The sequence below is a fragment of the Gopherus flavomarginatus genome, chromosome 8, assembly GCF_025201925.1.
Source record: "Gopherus flavomarginatus isolate rGopFla2 chromosome 8, rGopFla2.mat.asm, whole genome shotgun sequence".
NCBI classification, from domain to species: Eukaryota; Metazoa; Chordata; order Testudines; family Testudinidae; genus Gopherus; species Gopherus flavomarginatus.
The window spans coordinates 63,413,101-63,438,936 of record NC_066624.1 but is presented as its reverse complement, the minus strand read 5'-3'; the positions used below and the strand labels follow the sequence as shown (position 1 = coordinate 63,438,936).

The 25,836-nt window shown below is 48.7% G+C and overlaps 1 protein-coding gene across 6 annotated transcripts in view; it reads right to left on the bottom strand.

The window, feature by feature from the left end:
- Positions 1-25,836, bottom strand: part of DGKG (diacylglycerol kinase gamma) — a 206,516-nt gene that overhangs the window by 139,678 nt on the left and 41,002 nt on the right. For 5 of the 6 annotated variants that reach the window (XM_050965402.1, XM_050965406.1, XM_050965405.1 and 2 more), the window contains exon 1: positions 4,486-4,863. The exons of the other annotated variant lie outside the window; for it this stretch is intronic. The gene's annotated coding sequence lies outside the window, so the exon portion shown is untranslated. Of the gene's footprint in view, positions 1-4,485; positions 4,864-25,836 lie in introns of those variants that run through there. 6 annotated transcript variants of the gene reach the window in all.

Below are 25,836 nucleotides of genomic sequence, written 5' to 3'. Positions count from 1 at the left end.
GCAAACGGCTGACCTGCTAGCCCACTGTACAAGACGTGCTGACATCTCAGTGCACTAGACAGATACCTCTTGCCTGTCCTCCTGCATCCCACTCCATGGGGAGGATTACACACGTTGTGTGACATTTCCACCCACCTACCCCGTGCATGCCCTTGAGCTCACTCCAGGCCCCTGCATGCGGGATCCCTTCCTGTGCACACTTCCCTTCACATCAGACCTAGGCCTGGGCCCCTTTTTACTCAGTTTATCCACTGAAAGAGAAACGCTCATATGGATGGGTCATGGGGCTGGCAGAGGCCCTCCCAGCCCAGCCCAGGTCTTGGTCCCAGACACACCTCTGCAGCAGCCACTGGCACAAGGTCTCTGCAGGTGGAAGATGATCAGGACTGGGAGGAGGCATGGCTGGGGCAGTGCTGAGTGCCAAGCATGGCCAAGAGATGCCACTGCAACAGGCCATGGAGTCAGCATAAACAGAGCCCAGCCCCCCTGAATTGGGGAGGAACAAGCTGCTTCCCGTTCCTCCCCGTCCTGGCACCAGCACCAGTGCAGAGATGAGCCTGGCCCTGAGTGAGCATGTGGAAAAGCTGCCCAGGTGGCCTCTGGCTACTGTAGAGAGGCTCCGATGGCACAGAGTAACCAGGGCCTAGCTCAGTTTAAGCCTCAGTGAACAACAATCACACATAGCACTGCAGCCTTCTGCATTTACACCCTTAGATGCTGCGCTAACGAACGGTGTTGTTTGCAAACTGTGAGCCAGCTCCTCCGCTGGTGTCAATCAAAGGAGCTCTGTGGTCAATGGGCCAAATGACCTGAAAAGTTAGTACACTCTGATGGGAATAAGGGGGAGACCCTTAAGAGGGTTGACGGACTGTGTTTCTGAAGAACACCTGAATCAGAAGACTCAATGTGACCCACAGTTCCCAGTCCTGCAGCACAATTGCTGAGCAGTGAGGTTACTCCAGTCTGACAGGTGCATCACGCCAGCTTCAGATGCCAACATATGCTCCACCCTCCAATTACAAACACAAAGACCGGGCATCCTCGTCTCCACCTTAGTGCCAGATACTGTGATGGACCAACATATGGGCAGCTCCCTTCGCCTGGCTCCCACCTGACACACAGACAATAAACAGACTTTCACAGTGTGCCTGCCAAATGGTGCGGTTTCCAAAGACGCCATGAAATAAGACTACCTGAAACCAGTGAGCTCAGCAGGGCTCAGCTATGCCGCCGCTGCTGCTCCCCCTGCCCCCTCGGCTACGCTGCTCTGTGTACTCACGCTAGCTCACTGAGAGCTAGCACAAGTATGCGTACATGTGCTAGGATATCAGACCCCTACCTTGTAGCACTGGCGTCCTGTCTATGAGTTTTTTAAGAAAAACAAGCGAAGCATTCTGACAACGCCCTCAGGCACTGCAAAGCCCATTTAGCTACCAAGACCTAGTGGGGTCTTAGCCCCGCTTGTGCGTCAGATTTCAATACTTGTTTATTAATTTATTGTGTCACCATCCTACCTGGAATTCTCAGCTCCCTAGTCTCATTTTATGGCGTCTGTGGAAACGGCATCATTCAGTGGGCACGCTGTGCAGGTCTGGTTATTGTCTGCTATGTCAGGTGGGAGCCAGGTGAAGATCGCTGCCCGTACATTGGTCCGTCACAGTATCTGGCACTAAGCTGTAGACGGGGATGCCCGCTCTTTGTGTTTGTAATTGGAGGGTGGAGCATATGTTGGCATCTCAAGCTGGCGTGATGCACCTGTCAGACAGGAGTAACCTCACTGCTCAGCAATTGTGCTGCAGGGTGGGTGTGACGAGGCAGAAAGGCGTTCCTTCAGTCTCAGCACGTAAGTGGTTACAAGCAAAGTCCAAGCGCCTTGTTCGTCACATGGGTGATCTGCGGGTGGACTATCAAAGAAAGGGAATCTGGCACCATAGGGGCTCCCTGGATGGAATGGTCTGTCCTCCATCCCCTCTCCCACCTCACTGAAAGCTGGATAGGCCTCTGGTGGTTGTTCCCAAGTGTTCTGAGTTGTGTTGCACTAAGACACAAGACTCAAAATGAACCAGAGTGGGGGCTGCACTTACCAGCCTTGACTGGTGCATGGGCCTGTCAGCTTACAGGAAATTTGCAGGGCTGGCAGTTCAGAAAAAGGCATTTTTACTTAAACAGAGCAAACTGATATCAGACTTGGTGCCACACAACAAACACAGACCTGCCCAATGCCATTGAAGTCACCTGTAAAAATACCTGTATGTCCTCCCCCCCCCCCCCACAGCGGCACTGCTTTCCGCTGCTAGGGCCAATCCTGTTCTGACTATAGGTCGAAGGTTACCAGGTGCACACCTACCTACCCCTTTTGGGCTAATGAACCCAAGGACTGAGACTTCCACCAGCAGGGCCAGAGGAGGGTCAGTGTGGCTAACCTCCCAGCACTGTCAGAAAGCTCAGCGCACACAGCACCTTAGTGCCTAGTGACCTTCCTGCTTTTCTCTTTTTACAGAATAGTTCTGTCGGCCTGACATAGGAACAGACTGGATTAGTCCATGTAGACCAGTCTCTGCTCTCTGGTACTGGATGCTTCAAAGGACCCTGCTGTAGTCAATTAGGGCATAACCCCATGAAAATTTTCTTCCTAATTCTCATTAATTTGAGGTTGGTTCAGGCTCCAAATCACGAAAACTTACAACAATTCCAAAACTTGAAAAAAAAAATCTATGTGGATAACAAGAACTTCCAGAGTCATCCATAATAAATGTCCAATCCTTTTTTAAAATCCTGCCACGCTCTTGGTTTCAATGGTATCTTGTGGCAATGAGGACCATCGGGTAGCTGTGCCTTGTGTGAAAAGGTGTTCCTCTGTTAGTTTTGAATTTACCATCTTTCGATTTCATTATGAGACAAGGTAAGGACAAATTCCTAATCAGCCTCCTCCAACCCATTCATTATTTTATATACTGTCATGTCCCATCTCATGCTTCTCCTCTAACATAAACAGCCCCAGTATTTTTCACTTAGGTAGAAGCAAGCCAAAGGGATTGCCTGACACCGCTACCCAGCCGGTGGCTGTATCTTCACTAGAGAAAAAGGTGCGTACTTAGCCCGAGTACTTAGGTAACTCGGCTTAACAAAGCATGGTAAAGTGCAAGGGTAGACAAGGCAGCTTGTAGTTTCCACATGGGTTAGCAGGTCTCTTTAAAGATTATGTGTGAGCCTCATCTCTAACTTGACCTGCTAACTCATAGGAAAACTGCAAGCTGCCTTGACTTCGCTAGCATTTTAACTCAAGTTAAGAACACACCTTTTCCCCTTGTGAAGACAAAGCCTCAGTCCCATACCCTCTGGGTCCCCAGGACTTGGCACTAACCAACAGACCTCGTAACCTTACAGGGTTTGATACCAAAGTACGCAAATGAAAGTACACGTTGGGAGGAAAATGTTCAGCAAAGGCCCTGCTGGGAGTTTGCACTCCAAATATTGACTATCTATGGCATGTTTGCCTCTCGATTGGTCCTATCAAGTGTGCATATCTTACAAGTCAAAATAGGCTTATTCTACCTGCTAGCCCTACATCTTCAGCCTGGATGCTGAGAGTCAAGCTGGTTTCTTTCCATCTTGCATATCACTGCCAGTAATAAAGGTTCTGCAGGCTAAATGGAGCCTTCAGTGACACTGAGCTACCCCCACTGTCTTCAGATTTTGCTTTCCTTGATAGCTCATAACCCTATTGCCTGCAATCGGTGGGACAGACGGGGGCTTAAGAGACAATTCTGATGCTGATGCAGGAGATGGACAGTAACGCTCAGCTCTCTCCTTCGGAGCTGTGCTGGCTTTGCAGTGCAAACAGGAGCAGAAGGGAAGGAAAACTTTTGTCCTAAAATGAGCAAAGGCAATCAAGAACCATTGGAGGGAGACCGGTTTGGTTTAAAAGAGAAGGTCCTATTTTTACACAGTCCTTTTTTAAGAGGAAAACAACACTTTAAGGAAAACCTGAATTCCTACCTTCCACAGCAAAGCCTAAAATTTAGCTTAGATAAAAAGAGGTCCATAATCCATGGGAAGCAGGACGTATTGGGGGCGTTTCTCCTTCTCCCTCACCACCCCTACATGATGGCCCATGCTCAGGCTGGCCAACAGCACCCATTTCATTCCAGGTGAGCTTTTGAGGCAGGATCAGAAGGGCATATTGAGATGGACACAGTTAGAATTCAATAGAATCCCCCCTCCCGTGCTCCCCAGTCCAGCCAGCTGCAGTTGTGGGGGCTCCAGTATTTTCAATTATCACTGAGTTCTACTGCAGACCAGCTCCGCACAATGAGCCAGCAGCTCAGATCCCTTATCACAAACTGAATCATAAACAATCATTAAGTAAAACCAGGCAGCAGCGTTTGTCTTTTAACTGAGCAAGCAGCTCCAAGGAACCCTCCCCAGGGTAAGTGCAGCTAGACACACAATGCATGGACACTGTCATTCGCAGTTCAGCCTTACCTCTCAGCACCATGCAGGCTGCCCCAGGCTGCTTCTTCTAGTTTACTCCCTTGGTTGGGAGGACAGAAAACAAATCTTTGGAAAACCCATTCTGTCCTCTGTGCGCTTGGCCCCTGTAATCCAGTAGGGTTAGATGTGGCTGGCAGGAAAAGGATTGCTTGGGGCAGGAGATTGGTGGAGTGGTGTCTATTTTCTTCCCCAATCCTCCTGTGTTGTTCTGGGATGGAGCTCGTTGTCTTCAGTGGCAGCTGCTGTCTCTGCTGGTCTAAGCACTAGCCCACTCAGTCTGTTAGCTCCAGCTACCCCTGTTAAGGTGGATCTCAATCCATTAGCTGCAGAATTGTTATTTTTCTGCCGGTCCAGCTCAGTCTCCCTGCCTCCGACAACACACTTGTTCTGTCTGCTCAGTGTGAATGGAGCAGAGACACAAGAAGAAAGAGGAGGAGCCGGGGAAAACAGCCATGCATTTGTTTAACCCTTCTCTCACTCCTTCTGTCCTGACTGTTTGGGTTCTTCAGACTGAGGGATAAGTGTAGCCAGCCAGAGAGTGAGCCATCACCTAGCAATGTCCTTGCAATTCTTGTTCTGCCCAAAATCCTAGTGCTCCCTTAAATTGACAGGCCACATTAAAAAAAAAAAGCCTCACCATTTCCAGTTAATTTGCGTTCATCTTTTTGGTTAGAATTTCCCAATCCCCAACCAGCTTCAAATGAATCTTCAGGCCATAAAAACCCAACTGGGGCGCTTAGCCCAGCCTGAAGAGGTTTAGACAGACGTGCATTTCAAATTGGTGTTGATTCAAGCTATCTTGGTTAGGGTGTATTTTTCAGCTTGTTTTGGTCTGCCCTTTGTTTCATTGTTTGTTGGGATTTCTAAAATGCTATCACAGCACGGGCGAGATGTCACTAACCCCACAGATCTCTGTGGAGAGCATTGGTAAAAACCGCTTCTCACCACACTGTTATGGGCACTGTCCTGCAGTGTTATGACAACCCCTGCAATGGAAAACTTTCCACTTTGTTTCAATCCACGGGTCAGTTTCCTTTTTATTTTTTTTTAAAGCATCACTGCATTTTCATCCATGGCAAAGGTTGCACTTTCCTAAGGAATGGAACAAACCTCAAAAAACAAAAAAATGCCAAAATAGATAAAAAGCCTTTTCCCCTCTCTTTCCATGACGTTCATGCCTGAATGCTCAGGGGTGACACTATTTCAGGCATGTCGCATTATTTATATTTCATTATATTTATATTCATTAAAGAAGTCATGCATGGACGGAGCTCTCTGACTTCAAAAGGCAGGAAAAGGGCAGTCACAGCTTAAACTGAACTTTCTGGAGAGAAATATAGACTGGGAGGAAGGGAAAAAAATATATATAGTCTGCATGCCTATTCCATTATAACATTCCAATCTGAAGTGTCTTTCCCCTCTGCCCAGCCCCCAATCCCAATCCTAATCCTTCCTATGGGAGGACTCTAGAGAGGACAGCAGCAAGTTCACAGATGTGATTCAGGAACCAGAGTGGCAAAGATCATAGCCAATTATTGCACAGAGAGACTACATGATGAGGCCCATCGGAGCATACGTGTTGTATGCATGGGCAGCAAAATCAGCCCTTTAAAGGAAATTCTTCCTGGGGAAAGGAACGTGGACCTCAGCTCCTTCCTTTCCAACAAACTGGCCAGCTGTTGCTCTTAGCGAACCTGACAGAGGCAGGCTTTCCAGCTCTGGAGAGCAATGGAAGTTGGTGGCTTTGGATTGATGGGCTCTATCCATAACCTCCAGAGGGGATTTGATGGAGTTCCTAGATCCCCCAAGTAGCTCTCTACCTCATGTCAAACCCAGGTTTCCCCAAACTTTAAAGTTCTTGGAAAGATTCTAGTATTAGCAATTGCAGTCTGTATTCCAGAGAGAACAGGCAGGAACCATCAGCTGCTGTCCTTGAAATGCTGAAGCAAATATGTCACTCGGGAGTTTGCCCAGGCAATTACACTCACATTTATCCAAGGGACCAGTAAGCATCTGAGGTCTCTCCAGATGTTTACACCTAGGTGCCAGTAGCACCACATCTTCAGGAACCTGAGCCTCTCTCCCAGGAGCTTCCATCTCCAGGGCTTTGAACTCATGTTTAGAAGGGTATAATCTCAGACCATGCTTACCAAGTTCATGGTGGTAATAGCAGCCTATTAGATGAGAGCTCATTAACCATTTCTTGTCTAGAGAAATGGCTTAATTACAGCACCTCTCTCAAAGAGGTCTAGATGGTTATACAGTAGACAAAGTCCCATGTTTGGACCTTCGGACTAGTTGTGAATGTATCCAAGTGTCTCTTTTCCCTCAGAACACTTTGAAGTCCAGAGCCAAGGGTGGAGTTTTTCTTTCCCCAGAAAGGGAGTAAAGAGCAACACGATACTTCTGCGTTCCCTTGAGTCAGCTTTTGAGACAGAGTCCTTTTCTAATTCTCTTCAGAGCTAACAATTCAGAAACACTAAAAAATTCCTCATCATCAGTCTTGAAAATTTCCCTCACCTGGGAGTTAGAGGCATGGGCTGAAGTGTGTGTGTGTGCGCGCGTGCACGCATGTTGTGAGTTAGTCTGGTTTAGTTTACTTTAGTACTGTGTGACAAAGTTCCCCCTCTACCTTGGTGGGTCCTGTGCTTATTGGCAGATTTGCTCACCTCAGTGATCTTCCCCACAGTCTGGATCAACTCCTCCTGTGTCTGATCAGGAGTTGGGAGGTTTGGGGGGAACCTGGGCCCGCCCTCTACTCCGGGTTCCAGCCCAGGGCCCTGTGGATTGCAGCTGTCTATAGTGCCTCTTGTAATAGCTGCATGACAGCTACAACTCCCTGGGCTACTTCCCCATGGCCTCCTCCAAACACCTTCTTTATCCTCACTACAGGACCTTCCTCCTAGTGTCTGATAAGGCTTGTACGCCTTAGTCCTCCAGCAGCACACCCTCTCACTCTCTGTTCGTTGTGCCTCTTGCTCCCAGCTCCTCACACGTACTTCCTCTCCCCTGGCTCTCCCCTCCCTGACTGGAGTGAGCTCTTTTTTAAACCCAGGTGCCCTGATTAGCCTGCCTTGATTGGCTGCAGGTGTTCTAATCAGCCTGTTTGCCTTAATTGGTTCTAGCAAGTTCCTGACTACTCTAGTGCAGACCCTGCTCTGGTCACTCAGGGAACAGAAAACTACTCATCCAGTGACCAGTATATTTGCCCTCTACCAGACTCCTGTACACCACTGGTCTGGGTCTGTCACAACTGGTACTCTCCCAAGTTCTTACAAACCAATCTTCAGCAAATGGAGTCAACCAAAAGACAAGCCGCTGGCAGCAAATAGCACACATTTGCATAGTCATTATCCCTTTTCATCTGACTGGCCTTGATCAGCAGTGAAATAACACTGGTCTTAAGAGTTACGCACGATTGAGACGAACAGGGTCCCACCTCTCAGAGCTATTGCTTCAGGGTGGCTTCAGACTCACGTAGACTGCACTGCATCAGGTCACTCTTGGTTTATATCTTGTAGGTTATTTTTACAACCATCAAGCTAGAGACTTGAATGGAAGATTCTAGAGCACACGATGACAGCCAGAGCCTCATTATTTAGGCTCCTACCTTCAGTTGAAAGCAATGCAAGTGAGGAGCCTAACTACCTTTGATGATGTGGGCCAATATCCTCTAAATCAGTGTTTCGCAAACTGGGGCCGCCGCTTGTGTAGGGAAAGCCCCTGGTGGGCCGGGATGGTTTGTTTACCTGCCCCATCAGCAGGTCCGGCCGATCGAGGCTCCCACTGGCCGCGGTTCACTGCTCCAGGCCAATGGGGGCTGCGGGAAGTGGCGGCCAGTATGTCCCTCAGCCTGCGTCACTTCCCACAGCCCCCATTGGCCCAGAGTGGTGAATCGCGGTCAGTGGGAGCCATGATCGGCCAGACCTGCAGACGGGGCAGGTAAACAAACTGGCCCGGCCCACCAGGGGCTTTCCCTACACAAGCGGCAGCCCCAGTTGGAGAAACACTGCTCTAAAAGAAATGTCCGCTCATGGAGCCACTATGAGCCAGGCAATTCAAACACTGTTTTAAGAAGAAAAGCAACTGTTTTCACAGCTCAGTCCACCATGCTACCCAGTGCCAGTCTGCTGGAGTGGGGGAACTACTTCAGGGCACAGGGTGCTTCAGGGAATGTGGTCTTTTTAGATGTCCTACCAGTGTGTCTGAACTCAGGACTGTAAGGCACTGTTGGCCTTAACGGATGTCCGGATGCAAATAAATAATACTAATACTAATACCACCCAGCGCTTATATAGCACTTTTCATCAGTAGATCTCCAAGCACTTTACAACCTTCAATGTATTTATCATGACCACACGTCTGTGAGAGACGGACGAGCTCTTACCTCCATTGCACAATGGGGAACTGTTAGCAAAGCCCATCCTACTCCAGTCTAGAGCCAGCTGAGCCAGTTACAAACAACCAAACTTTGCCCCTTTTTCTGTTGGAATGATCTGGGAACGGGCCCCAGGTGGCCATGTTTTACAGGGGATTCAACTCAGATGTTTTGTATGATGACTTCAATCAAATATTTCAGCTTGTTTTTGATTTAAAAAAAAAAGAATCCATTGAAAATTTTATAAGCTAGAAATGTTCATAGCCTGCAATCTGGGGCAACGGAGAGAGAAAAATGTGCATCTGATCTGACTGGTTTGCTACAGCTGCACCTTTAAATGGAGAGACACTCCCCTCCACAGCTGATGGGCCAGTTCATGTCCAGGTGCAGCCTAATCACACCAGGTTCTCTCTCTCATGAATACTTTACTTCTGTTCTCACTGTTCTTCTGTTCACACTAGGCAAGGCTCACTCCAACTGAAAGCACACGGTTGCTTTTTATGTATGGAAAAACAATAAGAGAAAACATCTTTTTTAAAAACCTTTGTTTCTTTCAGCACCTAGGTGCCAAAGATGGTCCCATATCAGCGAGAGTTTGTCATCTATTCACTGCAACTATTACTCTAAGTATTTGTTCTTCGTAATTATTTATTCACACCATGTGTCACATGGCCTTGTCTTCCAGATGCACTCAGAGCTCTCCAGATGTCGCTGATCACTTCTGGCATTGTTCAGCGTGTGCATAAGCATTCACCACCCTTGCTCTTCCCACAAACACACCTGCAAATAAACATATTTGCGAAAAGCAAACCTTAGGAGTCAGGAACACCAAAGCCAAATATTTGAACAAGACACAGGTGATGGAGCTTTCACTACTTCCCTTGACATACTATTTCACAATCCAAGAGGACCTCCCTTTCGGGAAGTGTCTGGGAACTCATTAACATGATGAAATTAGGAAAGGAAAAGCTAAAATGCCGGATGAATCTTTTGCGGTCCCTGGTGCCCAGACCGTGGCCTCACCTCCGCTCTGCCAGCGCTGCACCCTGAGGCCTCGCCCTCACTCAGCTGCTTCCCCCAAGGCCCTGCCTGCACCCTGCCCTGAGGTCCCGCCCCTGCTTGGCCTCTTCCCCCCAAGGCCCTGCCCACTGCTTGCACAGGGGGGAGGGGCAAAGAGGAGCATTCACTAGTAAAAACAAAAGTCAGTGCCTGTGGCTTCCATTGTAAATCTCCTCTGCTCAAAAACTGGCCTCATTTTGCTCGTTATCAAGCACATGTTCACTCTCTTGGACTCAGTAGGTCACGTTCAGCTAAAAACGGGGCCTGTTCTTGAATGAACAGTGTGGATTTGTCACTTGTTTGTGGAACCGGTGCAATTGTTTCCCCTCCAGTCACGTTAGCTTTCACTTTCACCAGCTGACTCTCCTCCTGGGATAGCCAGAGAGTCAAACATTCCTCGAGTTTCAGATCAAGTCTAACCTCCTGCACATGACAGGTCACTGCATTTCACCCAGTAACCCCTGTACTGAGCCCAGTGACTATTCTGCCTGTTGGTACTACAGATCCTTGTGCATGGACAACTGGTAATGAAGAAGCCTCCCCAAACCTCCACTAATGCTTTCCGCTGTAGCCCCAGGGCCAGGCCGAGATGGGGCTCAAAGCTCCTCTGGGTGATGATGGCTTAGGGCTCGGCTCCAGCCAGCTGGCTGGGACTTGGGGCCCCTCTGGACTGCTCCGGGCACCGGTGAGCTGGCCTGGGTTCAGGGCTGAACCGGAAGGCCAGCCAGCGAGTGAGAGGGTGTGGGGGGTAGAGCGGGGTTGAGGCTTTGGGCAGAGGAGGTAGGGGTTAGCTTTCCTGAACGGAGGGTGCACACATTGTCCATGGTGCTGTTTGAGTTACCCCTACCTAGGTAAGCAAGAGATCTCTTTGTTCTTCTGCCAGAAAGTGGAGGGGGGAAGGATTTTACCTCCCTTGGCCCATGGCTCCCTGCCTCCCCCTTTATTGACAAAGGGTTGTTTTGGAGTGGGAGGAAAATGCCAGGGCCCATGTCTCCACGCTGTCACCTTTCATCCCCAGCCCTCTGGCAGCCCAGCTCCCGCAGGAGTCACAGAACATGTGCTCCGACTGCCACTGCCCCAGCACCCTCCCTAGGGGAAAGCCTGCCCAGAGCAGAGGGGGACCCCTTACATGATCTCCCTTGAGCTCCTTGCTGGGAGCTCTGTGAAGGCTGAAGAGCTTGAGTGTTTAAATCCCCAAGGCCATGCTAGCCTGGAGGACAGAGAAACACCACTTGTTCTGGGCTCTTATTCCTTAACTGTACTTGGCACATCAGTCCCAAGGCGAAAGCTGCCTTACTCATCCTACAAAGGCAGGCTCTCCTTGCAGTAATTTTGCTGGGCTGGGTGGAGGAGCGTGACTGGCTCCCAGCCTCTGTCACCTTCGGGCTCGGATGCCTGCACAGGAGCATCCAGAGCAGCGAGAAAATGTATGCAGCCTCTCCTCACCTCCCCCAGCCACATCCACAGGCTTCCCTTCCCCTCCCACCACAGAAGCCAAGGGGAACATGGGACTTGCTGACAGATTCAATCCAAAACCTCACTTATAAACCTCCCCAGACTTCGCTGGTCCTACACTGACCTTTGCCACTTAGGCCCAGCTCCACCCTCCTAGCTCCCTTGATGGGTATGTCTACCCTGCATCTGGGTTGAGCCTCCCAACCTGGGCAGACAGACTCGCGCTAACATGCTAAACATAGCAGTGCTCAAACCTACCCAGCCTCCTAGCCCTGAGAGCCCGAGCTCCAGCCCAAGCTGCAACGGCCACACTGCTCTTTTTAGAGCACTAGTGTGAGCCATGCTAACATAAATTTGCCCACCTACTGGGATTTGAAAGTGCTCCCCATTCACTGTCAGTTTATCAGTTAATTTCTCTCCCCGATGTGCTGTTTTCTCTCTCTCCTAGATCAGGAATGAAGCATTGAATAGAACTGACCCCCACTGCACCCCAGTAGACATCTTTTCACTCATCCCAAGTTTACGCATTTCTTCCTTTGGGACTCTAAGCCAATCTCAATCCACAAGACACTGCTCATAGCCCAGCCACTTTGACACCAAGTCTTATGAAAGTCTCCTTCTCAAAATTAATTCATGTCCTAAAATCTAAATGTATGCTGGCTATTGCGGCCCCTTCAGCCACTGGCTTTGCAAGCCTGTCCAAAAAAGCAATCAAATTTGTCTGGAAAAAGCTATTCTTTGCAAGCCTGAGCTCCTGATTAGTCATGGGTCTGGTGCCCAGTAGGTAGTGAGTAAGTCTTTTTCGCTCTAATTTTTAGGAAGATTGGTAAAGATCACAAACCACTAATGCTATAGACATAATTATCTGAGCAGGGAACCCACTGCAGGGGTAATGGCTGCAGCTGCTCCTACAGCACCGGTAGGTTAATAGCTTGATGACTAAAAGGTGCCGAACGTGAACAGAATAGCCAACCACTGACTGATTGGCACTTAGCAGCCAGCACTCAAGCCCTTTTGCCCAACGTCTCCCCTGCTGAATGCAGAGGCGTTACCCCAGGTGGGCTCTCACGCTCTCGTTTTATCTTGGTGAAACTAGTGATTTGGGGGTGGAGGTTACATTGGTGTGAGTGAAATCAGAATCTCCTCCCTTGCGGTTCAGAGGGAAGAGAGAGTCGTTTGCGCCAAAGAGCAGCTGGGTAACGGGACCACCGCTCACCCCCCGCACGGCCTCTGCAGATTTCAGCTTCAAGCGCAGAATAGTGGAGTGACACACAGTACCTGACTGGAAGGGTAGTGATCTGGATCGACAGCCCACAAAGGTTCTTGCCAAAGGCGTGTGTGTGTGTGTGTGTGTGTGTGTGTGTGTGTGTGTGTGTGTGTGTGTGTGCGCGCGTGTGTGTGAGAGAGAGAGAGACAGTTAACATACCCACACATTTCATTTGGTGGGGAACTTTAACTCAGAGCTGCTTGGTTGGACATCTGAAAGTCACGCTACATCTGTGCGAGCATTTATGCCGCTTTCATTCCAGTTCAAAGCATTAGCAGGAGCAACACCATGCGCATGCCGGAAATAAAATAAAATCAGGAAAAACTGAAGTTGGAATCTTCTCTGAACAAGGAAATAACTGTTGGCATCCTGGAGCCCAAGGGAGTTAGGTGCACACCTGTGAATTCACTAGGACGTGGCTGCTTAACTGCTCTAAAAAATTGCAAAAATCCCTCCTGACTGCTCAGAAGCTGGGGGAACCTGTAGCACCTGCTATCATTGAGGTTGCAAAGCAGGGCCTAGCACAACCCCCCCGCACTGAATCGTTCCTACAGGGTCTCTCCTGGAAAGAACATTTGTTTTTTCAAATCTGAGCAAAATCCACTCAGGAGTCTGAGCTCAGCAAGGCTGGGAAAGAAAAGCAGCACATCCTCCCTTTTTCCAGGAGAGTTCTGGCTGCAGGGTTAGCATGGACCTGGACTGTTCCCTGAGGCCTGCTTCCTTGGTGTGGCTTGCAGTCATAAGCTGGTGGTGGTTTAACATACACGATTCTTTGGAAACTGTGCATAGAGCATGTACATGTATGCTCAATTAGGGAATTTAAGTATTACTAATTGGCTTAATCCCCCCAGGTGGGCAAAGGAGCACAGTTTGCCCACACTCCTGCCCTGGTGCTAGGAGGACAGTTGCGTCAAAAGTGACGTCAGCCCTCAAGGAAGGGCAGGAGTGGACTGGCTTGCCAGGGCTCCATAGATGTCCCAGTGCTTGAGGAGAGACAGTGATTCAGTGCATCTCCTAGGACCAGCCCCTGTACTGTCAGTGCCTTGGCCAGCCCAGCCCAGCCCACTTGATGAGCTGTGGTGAGCAGCTCCAGGACCTTAGGCAGAGCAGGAATTGTGGGAAGTTTGCCCCACTGGTCTCCATCCATCCAGACTTTCTCTGCCCGGGGTTCTAAACACAGGTCTTGCTGGCTGAGTGAATCAGAATCGATAGCTTTAAAACTTCTGAGGTGCTTCAAACTTGGCTTGTTTATGTAGATCTCACTGAGACCAAACACGTCAACTAAGCTTGAATGCAATTATTTCAGTAGCTTTGGAATTCTAAATTTTCATCTTAATCCTCATGCACGGTGCCCAGTGTACCTATGTGTTTGGAAAGGGTTCTCACCCAGCAGCACAACTTCAGTAGAAAAACTTTGTCACATCCAAGCATTACATCTCTGTCCTCCCCTGCCCTTGAGATTTTCTCTATTCCTTGCAATTCTTTTCCCTCACTCTTTTCCCCTCCCCTTGGAATTTCCCCCTGCCCCTGTCCAGTGGGCTGAGCAGGGGTTGCAGTGACTTGGGGAGAGGGCCAACCGATGTGGAGCCTCTCCTTGGAGCATGGGCTGAAGACAGCGGTGGTGGCAAAAGTGGGTGAAGGAAGAGGAAGGGTTCTGTTTCCGGTGCTTAGCAGACATGAGCTCCCTTCTCATCACCTCTTGCATGGCTCCCCCCAGCCCATTTTTCACCAGAGGGGTCATCAGTAAAAAGTCAGCTTTTGCCAGACGTTACCAAACCTTGGTACATCATATCCCACTGTTTTTACCTACACATGAAATTGGCAATAACTGCATCACTGCTGGAGGTAACTGTGAACCTTTTCATGGCAACCACTAGCTGTAGAACACCAACATACTCAACAGGATCTGTGGCTTCTCTGCACCCCAAAAACCAGACAACACATTTAGGGGAGTGATAAATGAAAGGGGTGGGTAGCTCTCATTTACGGACACCCAGCCAGCCAGTTAGTGATAAAGTCCCTTTTGGTGGCTGTTCTCTGCTTGTTTTACCTGTAAAGGGTTAAAAAAGTCTCCCTGAATAGGTAAAAGAAAGGGATTGGGCACCTGACCAACAGAGCAAATGGGATGGCTACAACTTTTAAAAATTAAAACAAGACTCCCCTTTGTGGATCTGTTGTTCTCCATGGAAGGGGGGAACAGGGCAGCAGTTATGCCATGAGAAGCTAAAGGCCAGGTATGAAAATCATCAGAATCATACCTAGAAATTGCTTGTCTGAAAATCCAGATATGTAAGTAGATCAGAAAATGTATAGAAAGACACGATTAGGTTTATTTTGTTTATTTCTTATGGCTTGTGGATTCCACTGTGCTAACCCCAGATGCTTTTGTTGCTTGTAACCTTTAAGCTGAACCCCCAGAAAATTATTTTGGGTGCTTAATTATTGGAATTGCTCTTTTAAAGATCTAGCAGTAGCCTGAGTTTTCAGATGTATTTTCTTTCTTTTTGTTTTTAATAAAATGTACCTTTTTTAAGAACAAGATTTGTATTTTTGTGTCGTAAGACGTCCATGCACATGTTTTTTAGTTAGCTGGTGGCAGCAGCTGATTTCTTCGTTTTTCTTTCTCAGCTCTTCCCCGGAGGGGAGGTGAAAGGGCTTGAGGGTATCCCACAGGAAGAAATTCCCAAGTGTGCCTTCCTGGGTTCCAAAGGTTTTGTATTTGGGTGGTGGTAGCATCTACCCATCCAAGGTCAAAGAGAAGCTGTGACCTTGGGAGTTTAATACCAGCCTGGAGTGGCCAGTATTAATTTTTAGAATCCAACCTTCTGCACTCGAAGTGCCAGAGTGGGGAATCAGCCTTGACAAGGGGCCTCAATACCGAGTTACAAGCTTGATTTCAGGCCCCCCAGTTTTGAACCTTGTGACTACAATTCCCACCCCAATCTCTCCAGGCAGGACAGTTAAGTGGATCCCAAGTGGTCCAGATTGAATCCAAGTGTTTTCTCTGCAGTTTTGCAAATTCAGTTTGGACCAACTCTCTTTGTCTCCGTCTTCAAGGAGTACTATCCCCTTCATTTGTGTACGTATGGATAATTGTTCTCTTTTGCCACACAGGGCTGGACAAAAGGCAATGGGGTCAAACTACAGCACAGCAGCTTTAGATTAAATCTCAGGAAAAACTTCCTAACTTTAAGAACAGTAGGGCAATGGCACAGACACCTAGGGAGGCTGTGGAAGCTCCTTCACTGAAAGTTTTCAAAAGGAGGCTGGAGCCATCTGTCTCGGACGTGTCAGACCCAACAAATCCTGTGTCTTGGCCGGGGGTCTGACTAGATGACCATTGCAGTCCCTTCTAACCCTATGCTTCTATGATAATAACTACACTTATACACTCTGAAGATTTCTGCCAGGGTCTGGCTGGCTTGACATGGTTTGGTTCACAGAATTGTTTATTATTCGTTAAGAGAGGGAGCTTCTCACAATGCAGTCATTACTTAGCCTGGGATCTCTGTTCCTGATAAACTGTGGACTCCATGCCTCTCATTGTGTTCAGTCTGCTCCTGCACTAAATACATTGTACAAGACTGACCCAAGGAAGCTACTTGCAAGTAGAAACTGTCATGCTTCTGTAACATCTCTAGCGTTCAAGTGCTACTGTAATAACAGATTACTCTAAAATCAGCATTAGTGCGACTTCTATCCTCAACACCAGTAGCCCACTCTGCACCTGCATCAACCCATTCTCCACCACAACCTCCCACATAATCTGCCTTTTTACCCATCTGTCAGCATCCTGCTAGACCCAGTCAGCTCAGACCATTCAGAGAGCAAATTATCTAACTCTCCAAAATGACCCTGCAGACGGGTTCCGCCGGGGCTCGACCCTCCCTGAGGGGGAGGGGAGCCACACCGGCCTCGAGGTCTTCCCTGCAATTACAGTCTGCTCTGGCCTTTCGGCAGGTCAGAGCAGTGGCAAAGTCAGCGGGGGCCCAGCCCTTGGTTCGGGTGGGGCACCAAACACAGTTTAAACAGTTACAGGCCTCTCCGACTGGGAAGAGGGGGAATCTGCCACCCGGTTGCGGATGGCAGGGGGAACGCAGGCCCACCCACTCCTCTGCGTTCCAGCCCAGGGCCCTGGTAGCGGTTGTCACCTCTACCGGTGGTCAGTGGGGTCCTGACCGCAACACACTGACATGGGCAACAGTAGCTCTGCAGCCTGACTGGAGTCAGCTGCCCCCGGGCTACTTCCTAATTCCCCCTCTATTCCTACCTGTTCCGGGGCCTCTGTTCCAGAGACGTCCAGGACCATCAGTTCCTCCCAATCCGGGCTGGGCGGCAGGTCCGGTAGGGTTTCGGGGAATTCGGGCCACGCCTGGTCTGGGGGCTCCTAGGGGCCGTAGTAGGGGCGAGGCAGTTCTGGCAGCCCCTCGTCGTAGTAGGGGCGAGGCAGCTCTGGCAGCTCCTGGTCTTGACCTCTGGCTTGGGCAGCCTCCCAGTCACGAGCGGCGGCGGGCACGTCTGCTCCTGCCGGTGGCCGAGCCGCAACTGAAGGCTGGGGCCCGGCTTTTATTCTTCCGGGTCGCCGCCTGACCCTTTGAGGGGCGGGACTTCCGCCCAGAGGCCCCACCCCCGTGGATGACTGATGAGGCTCGACCCTCCCTGAGGGGAAGGGCAGTCACACCGCCTCTCTACAGACCCAAATAGATAAAAATACAAAGTCTGGGTTTAATCATCACTAAAATTAGAAAAACTAAACATCCAGAGCAACAAAACCAGAAACAGTGCAACAGCTGATTAATGCTCCCCTGGAAGAAAAATAGAAACAGTGATGGGCTCAAGTGACATCAGCGTTCGGCGTAATGCTCAAAGAGACAATCCACTTGAAGTATGGTCAATTTCAAAACCTAAATTCAAAATAACTTCAGATCTGCACTGGAATCCCTCTGGCAACTTCTGTGGTTTTAAAACCACATTTTCCTCTTTTTATTTCTTTTTTAAACTCTGCTCTCTCATTGTGTGAAAGACACACACACAGCTGGGGGAACTTACTAAGGGCCTTCGTAGCCCACTGAAGTCAGTGGAAAGATGGGTTGGATTTGGATCAGAGCAAAACGGACTCTGTCCAGGGCTGTCAAATCCACAAATAAACTGAAGAATTGGAGGAAAATATATATTTTCCCTCTTCTCTTGTTATGCTGACCACAGGCATTCACTGTAACAAACTGACACAAGTCAGATAGATATTTATGTTGAGGCTGCCTTTTGTCTAATGTGGATTTTCAATAAGTCATGCAGCACTGGGGAAGTTCCAGAAGCTGGGAAGAAAGCTAATGTTGTGCCAATTTTTCAAAAAGGTAAACGGGATGACCTGGGTAATTATAGACTCGTCAGCCTGACTTCGATCCCGGGCAAGATAATAGAGCGCTTGATACAGGAGGGTAATGTAATTAATGCAAACAAACATAGGTTTTTGGAAAATGGATCCTGTCAAATTAATTTGATATCTTTTTTGATGAGATTACAAGTTTGGCTGATAAAGACAATAAGGTTAATGTAATATACTTAGACTGGAAATTGTACGGACGGCCAGTTAAGGAAGGGGGTCGTGGCCTGGCCCCCACCTGGGACTCCTGCCCCATCCAACCCCCCCTGTTCCCTGACAGCTCCTCTGGGACCCCTGCCCCATCCACACACCCCTGTTCCCTGTCCCCTGTGGCCCCCGGACTCCTGCCACCCCATCCAACCCCTCCTCTCATTCCTGCAGCCCCCCCTGGGGACCCCTGCTCCATCCAGCCCCCCTTCTCCCTGTCCCCTGACTGCCCACAGAACCTCTGCCCCCCCCCCGCTGCCCCATCCAACCCCTCCTCCTTCCTGACTGCCCCCCGGGACCCCTGCTCCCATTCAACCTCCCATTTCCCCCCCAACCACCATCCACACCCCCGCTCCCTGCCCCTTTACCACACTGCCTTAGCACTGGTGACCGGCAGTGCTACAGCCACGCTGCCCCAGGAGCTCACAGCCCCACCACCGGAGCAAGCGAGCATTGCGCCGGCGGCGGAGCAAGCGAGCTGAGGCTGCGAGGGAGGGGGAACAGCAGGGGAGGGGCCAGGGGCTAGCCTACTGGACCAGGAGCTCAGGGACCGTAGTTTGCCCACCCCTGTAATTGACTACCAAAATTCTGCACCAAAAAATTCAAAATTCTGCATATTTTATTTGTCAAAATAATATAATATAATCATACCAGTTTCAATTGTTTTGGTAATTTATTTAAACTATAATGTAGAAAAAAAGTCACAATAACTATTCAGCATTTTCTGAACACATGAAAGTTATGTTACAAACATTTGGTAACTAATATCCTGCATTCCAGTTATAATCTGGGATTTTCGTTTAAAATACATTACCGAAAACCAAAGGGGGGAAAAAAAAAGGTAGAATGTCATTTTAAATTGCTCAGGCTTCCACACATGAAAGTCATTCATTTTTCCTAATCATTGTCCTGGACCTGGCTGGGTACTTTGGGAAGTGCTTGGTTCTGAGTGTCCTGACATTTTATTGACTGCTTGGTAAATGTTTTATTTGCCCTCAAAGGTTTTTTTTAAATGGGTAAGTAAAATAAATCCTGAGCTGTAACCTAACCCCACTGTGCCACTTTGGCACAGGAAAATAGTGAGGAAGCACATAGATCTTCCTAGCTGAGGACTTCCCTTACTGTCATTTATAATTAGACTCCTTTACATCACTCTGGCAATGTAGAGGAATTGACTGAGAATGGGAACAGGGAACAGTTAACTAACAATAGGAACAATAGGCAGGCTGCTACATTTCTGCCTCAGAGAACGAGATCGAAGAGGGACAGAGTCTCCCTCTCTCTTGCTTGTTGGCAAGCACGTATATCCAGCCCTCTCCCCTCTCGCCCGTCTCTGAGGCTGCTCCAGGCACACTGGAACAGATAAGCTACCTAGGATGCAGGGTAAGAGGCACATATTTCCCAGCAGATTTTTTGTGTGTTTTTCTGCATGTGTTCCTCCCCTCCCCCAGAAAAATGTGGGCCATAGGAATTCTGCGCTCTCTCATGGGTGTAGAATCCCCCCAGGAATAAGGCCAGCTTGCCTGGGTAGCAATATAGACTGGAATGCCCAAGGGGACTGTCCGTGACTCTGTGGTAAGACTGGTATAGTGCTTCAGGTGTTCACATTTGGTACTGGGTTGGTGAAATCTAATTATCGAACATACAGTGAGTTTGGGGTCTCTGCCCTGCTTTTTGACACTCTGCCCTGAGGAGGGCATTCTCGGTCATGAACCATTCCAGACAGCGTGACAGACATTTTGACTAAAAAACTAGAATACTACAAATTAACATGGCCCACACTAAATAGGATTAAAACTAGCTAGCGGATAGGTCTCAAAATGAAGCTGTAAACAGGGAATTGTCACTGAGTAAGTGTGTTTCTAGTGGGGTCTCGCAGGGATCAGTTCTTGGCCAATGCTACTTAATATTTTATCAATGGGCTGTAAGAAAACATTAAATCACCACGGATAAAGTTTGCAGACACAAAAATTGGGGAAGGGGTAAATAATGAAGAGGACAGGTCACTGATACGCAGTGATCTGGATCATTTGGTAAACTGGCAGGGGTGAAAATAACATTAAGCACTTACCAGGACGAGGGCCCGGCTCTGGGCCCCTGGAAGGGGCAGGGCCTCGGGTGGAAGGGGTGGGGCTGGGGGTAAGCCTCCCCCAGCCAGCCCATCCATGCTGCCTGGCCTGTGCTGCCCAGGGCTCCAGCGGTGATTTAAAGGGCTCAGGCACAGCAGCGGCAGCCGGGAGCCCCAGGCCTTTTTAAATCGCCAGCCCCATGGCAGCTGCCCCTTTTGTCCCCCATCAGTGGCCTGGCAAAAGAGGCAGTGACATTAAAGTGTAGTAGTAGGATTCTATGTTTGTATTTTGTATAATTTAGAATGAAGGCTAAAGAATAATAATGTAGCATGTATTAAATGTATTGGTGTGTGATTTGACCATATCCTGCCAGCCACCCTTTCTGAAAGCAGAAGGGAATGGCCTAATGGGTGATTGGTAGAGATGCATCAGCCAGAATCTCTGTGCTGATTTCAAGGCAGTGACAGACCTTTTAGGGTCACCACTTAGTTGTAGGTTTAGCATTTTAAAATAAGTAAAAGGATGCAATGGTTGTTTTTTTTTTCTTGCATTGCAATTTGATGTTTCTGTTCAAATGTTCTGTGTAAATCAATTCTGTTTTGTGTGTGAATGAGGAATGTGTGTATTAAAAGATAAGTGTGAAGGCCATTGCCTGACCAGATGTTCTAGGGAGGAACCAAAGACAGATGCAAGGCAGTGGCAGATTTAGAGTCAGTGGAGCCCTGTGCTCACCTTCATTTCTGCCCCCTCTTGGGACCCAGACAAGAAAAAGAACTCTCTCTTTTATCTCCCTCATCCCTGTTTTTCATTCTTTTTTCCTTCATCCTCCTCCTATATTATAAGTAATAGGAAGTAAATGAAAATAAGGTGAGGTACCTTGATGGTTTTTGTAGTGTAACTTTTTTTTCTCCACAGACCGCTTGAAAATTCCTAAGGGTCTCGGTGGACCACTTAATGATCTTTCCAAATATTGTTTGTACCGTTAGCTAACTATTGTAAAGTGCTTTGGATAAGAGCGCTTTATAAAAAAAAACGTAAAAAACATTAAGGTGCAGGGTCTGGCCAGGAGTTAGGGTGTGGAAGGGGGCTCAGGGCTGGGGCAGAGAGTTGGGATGTGAAAGGCTTACCTGGGGCATCTTCTGTTTGGTGTGAGTTGTGCAGGTGGGGATGGGAGGGTGCAGGAGCTCCCATTTGGTGCTCACAATGGGGGTGCAGGAGTGAAGGCAGGGGGTGTGGGTGGCGGCTGAGTGCAGGATCTCCCCCAGCCCCCTGCCCTGACCGGCTCAGGACAGGGGGCTGGTGTGTGTGTGTGTGTGTGTGTGTGTGTGTGTAGGGGGCAGTGCACATGGGGGGGGGCGCTCAGGGCAGGGGCAGTCCCCAATGCGGCCACTGGGTTACCTTACCTGGCTGGCTGGTGGATGCGTCCCTGCCCTGCCACTGCTCCTGTTCACTGCCAAAGGGAGCTGTGGCAGCAGCAGCACATGAGAGCTGAGACCCCCTGGCCTGCTTCTCCCTTCTCCTGGCCTTTTTCCAGGGGACACCAGCAGCAGTGCATGCCAAAGACTGCACCTGTGCTGCCAGGTGTCCAGAGGAGCAGGGCAGCAGGACAGGCGAGGGCGGATGCTCCACCAGGAGAGGGCGCCCGCCTCCCCTACAGCACGCCCCCAACCCGCCCCTCACCTGCCTGCCTCACCTGGCCGCCAGCGCCAGCCGGCAGCAGGAGCCTGGCTCACCGGCTGGGACAATGCACCGCACGCTGCGCCTCCAGCATGGCTCTTAAACGGCTCCCTCCCTGCTCTCCCCCACAGCTTCTGCCGCCGCAGTGGGTGCTGGACAGTGCTGGGCTGCCCAGCCCTGGGGCCCCCTGTAGTTAGGTGGACCCATGCCAAGGCACTGTGTGCTTCATTGTAAATACGCCTCTGATGCAAGGGTGCCAAGAGGTTGCAACACGCCCCCATTGAAATGTCAGAGGAGGGCAGATTGACGACTCTAAACATGAGACAGGCACCTATCAATGGGGACATGATAGCTGTGATAAAACCAGCATGGGGTAACTCCCTGAGAGACTTGATGGAAGAACAAGATAACGGATGAGAAGGACAATTTAAGAAAACAAGCAATCGTCAAACAACAATTGATTACAGCATGACGGTGCAAAGCTCATTGGTCCCAGTGAAGGAAAATCTCTATATAAACAGGATGTCTTGCCATGAAACTTTGGGTTCGTCCTGCCAAGACTTCCCTGGAGCATCATTTCACGACCAACAGAACCAAGCAATAGGGGATGATTAGAGTCCTTGCTCCGACCTGGCTGTTGGGAAAAAGTAGATAGATAGATAGATAGATAGATAGACTGTTTGTACAAACTGTCTAGGTATATACACCCCTGGTCTTACAGGTGCCGGGCCATAAGGGGGAGGATTAGAGTCCTCGCTCCTACCTGTCTGTCGGGGAAAAAATTGCATAGGTGAATATACCCTCGGTCGTAGCAGGATCGAGCCCAAAACAAGGGGGCTCAGCATTCCCTCTCCTGCTCTGTTAGGAAGAGTTTTCAGTGGGTACAGATTTTTTGTAAGTCCCAGCACGAGCGTGGGCATGGAAAAGTTCTAAAGGTAAAAGAGATTCATAAAGAAAATATGTTCAGGCGAAAAGAGTCCCCTAAGGACAAAGCTCAAGAAGATCAGAAAAAATTACTATTCATACAGGTAACTACTCCTTTAAAGAAAATTTTACAAAAATTTGGGGCACAGCCCATGGACTGAAGAAGCATTAGCTGATGTCCATACTATTTCTGATTTGGAAGATAGATTGGCAAAATATCTGTTGGTCTACAGGCCACTAACCCCAATAAAGAGAGACTCGGCTGAAATTTGGCTATTATGGGAAGCATGCAATGAGCATTCCTTTGCTTGGCTAGATGCCAAGAGGAAAATGCCACACTGCATGAGAAACTTGGTGTGTATCTGAACGAGAAACTGATAAATGGAAAATACTGGCCACTAGGGTCCAAAGCCAGTTAGACATTCTCAAAGATACCCTAAGAGAAGTTAAAATAAAAGAGAAGGGATTAGCTGAACAAATAGAGGAAAAAGATAAAATACAAAAAGAGAATCAGGTTTTACAGGAAATGATAAAGAAACTAACGTTAGAACAAAGTAGACCTCCTGCCAGTCATAACCACTGTGAATCTCTTATTAAGTATCTCAAAACAAAATTGGGGTTTGCCACTCACCAGCTAGCGGCTGTGATGGCAGGAGAATGGGACCATGCTCAATACGGCGAGATCCTCGACTGGGAGGGAGAATGGGACCCTAGTGAAGCTTGGAATGGAGATATACAGGATGAGCCCAAGGACTGGCACCTATTGAACAAAACCCTATTGCAGCAATACGACGAACTACAGTCACAACACCCGCAGAAGGAGGGGGAAATACAACTGTCCCTATATCAGCCGCTGACTTAAAAGCCATGGCTGATAGTTTGGGACCCCTAAAAAAGGACAGTTTCTCCAGATGGTGTTCTAATGCGTTTCTGCTCACAATAAGGGAAGAGCTGAACGCCATTGAAGTCTGCCGCTTGATGGGCATCTGTGCTGCTTCAGAGATTCGGGGGTCCCAGACAGGATTAGAGTCGACGAGAACAATAGCATATTGACTTTAATGGGACTTTCTGGAGAGCAAATAGGCAGGCGCAATTTTATAGCACAAGCCGTAGCCACAACCCAAGAGCCCAATGAAGACCCCGAGAATTATTTAACCTGATGGGGTCTGATGCAAATAATGGCCGGCTTAACACTGTTGGGCAGCGCCACTGAGCTGGATCCAGTGGCATTCAGCGTACAATCCTTAAGAGGCTGCGCTGCTTCCCTAGCCCCCCACTACTCCAGGAGACTTGGAATTGGGCAAGAGGGTCGCCCAGCTACTCTAGGGGAATTAAGAGGCCTGGTCCAACAAATAACTACCCTTTCTGGACCATAGCCCACTCAAAAAAAGGAATGAGCTGCCCAAGTAGCTGCATTAGACCCAATAGTTACACACACCAATGAGAGTGGAACAAAGGGAATTATGGGATCCCGAGGAGGATATACTAGAGGCTGCTCCCATGGACGGGGAAACCAGGGGCAGTGGCCAGGAGATCTGTTATACCCACACCTCCAGCAACATCAGACAGCCTCCTCCCAGCAATTAAAGGAGGGAGGTGGGCACATGGAAAATGAGGTTTGCCCAATAGCCTGGCAAACACTAATGCAGCATGGGACAAACCAAGAACTGGTCTCTACTGGCAAAGCCACTGACGGGGGGACGGGGGAGGGAAGAGAAAGGGGCAGCAATGTTAAAGGGCTGCTGTGGTAGCACTTTAGCGTTGGCTGCATACAAGCCAGTACTGGCGGTCACTTTACTGGTACGCCATACTGGCCTACTTTCATCCCCGTAAACTGGGCACAAGCAAACAATATGCATTTTAATACAGCTAACTATAAACGTGTCAATCTAGGAACAAAGAACGTCGGCCACACTTACAGGATGGGATACTCTCTCCTGGGAAGCAGTGACTCTGAAAAAGATTTGAGAGTCAGGGTGGAGAATCAGCTGAACATGAACTCGCATGAGCTGTGGCCAAAAGAGCTAATGTGATCCTGGGATGTATAAACTGGGAAATCTCGAGTAGGAGCAGAGAGGTTATTCTACCTCTGTATTTGGCACTAGTGTGACTGCTCCTAGAATGCTGTGTCCAGTTCTGGTGTCCACAATTTAAGAAGGACGGTGATAAATTGGAGAGAGCTCAGAGAGGAGCCATGAGCATAATTAAAGGAGTAGAAAACCTGTCTTACAGAGATAGACTGAAAGAGAAGCCTGAGGGGTGACTTGATCACAGTGTATAAATAGCTACAAGGGCAACAAATATTAAAAATGGGCCCTCCATCTGGCAGAGGCAGCTCTACCACAATCCCATGGCTGGAAGCTGATGCTAGGTAAATTCAGACTGGAAATAAGGCATGGTTTTTAAAGATGAGAGTAATTACCCAGTGGAGAATTTACAAAGGGTCATGGTGGATTCTCCATCATTGAATTTTTAAACGAAGATTGGATGTCTTTCTAAAAGCTCTGCTCTAGGCATTATTCTGGGGAAGTTCTCTGGCCTGTGTTACACAGGAGGTTAGACTAGATGATCACAATGGTCCCATCTGGCTTTGGAGTCTATGAACTCATTGTGATGGTGCCCCCATAAGACTTTATGGAAATATGCTTATGAATGCATATATATGACAGAGCTGGAATATGTTTTAGGTTACATATGCCATGTAACACATCTATGTAAAGGTCATGATCTACTGAATGTATTCATCCTATTTGTATGCATGTATCATTTTTGTATTTGAAGTTATGAATATTGGATAGGCACTGGCTTGATTTTAACTAGCCTAGTAGATCATTTGGTCAGCTTCTTGAGAAAAATGCAAATTAAATGCCCAATCAAAAACCACTTAAGCTGACAATGAACTTGAAGATGCCAATCCATGTAG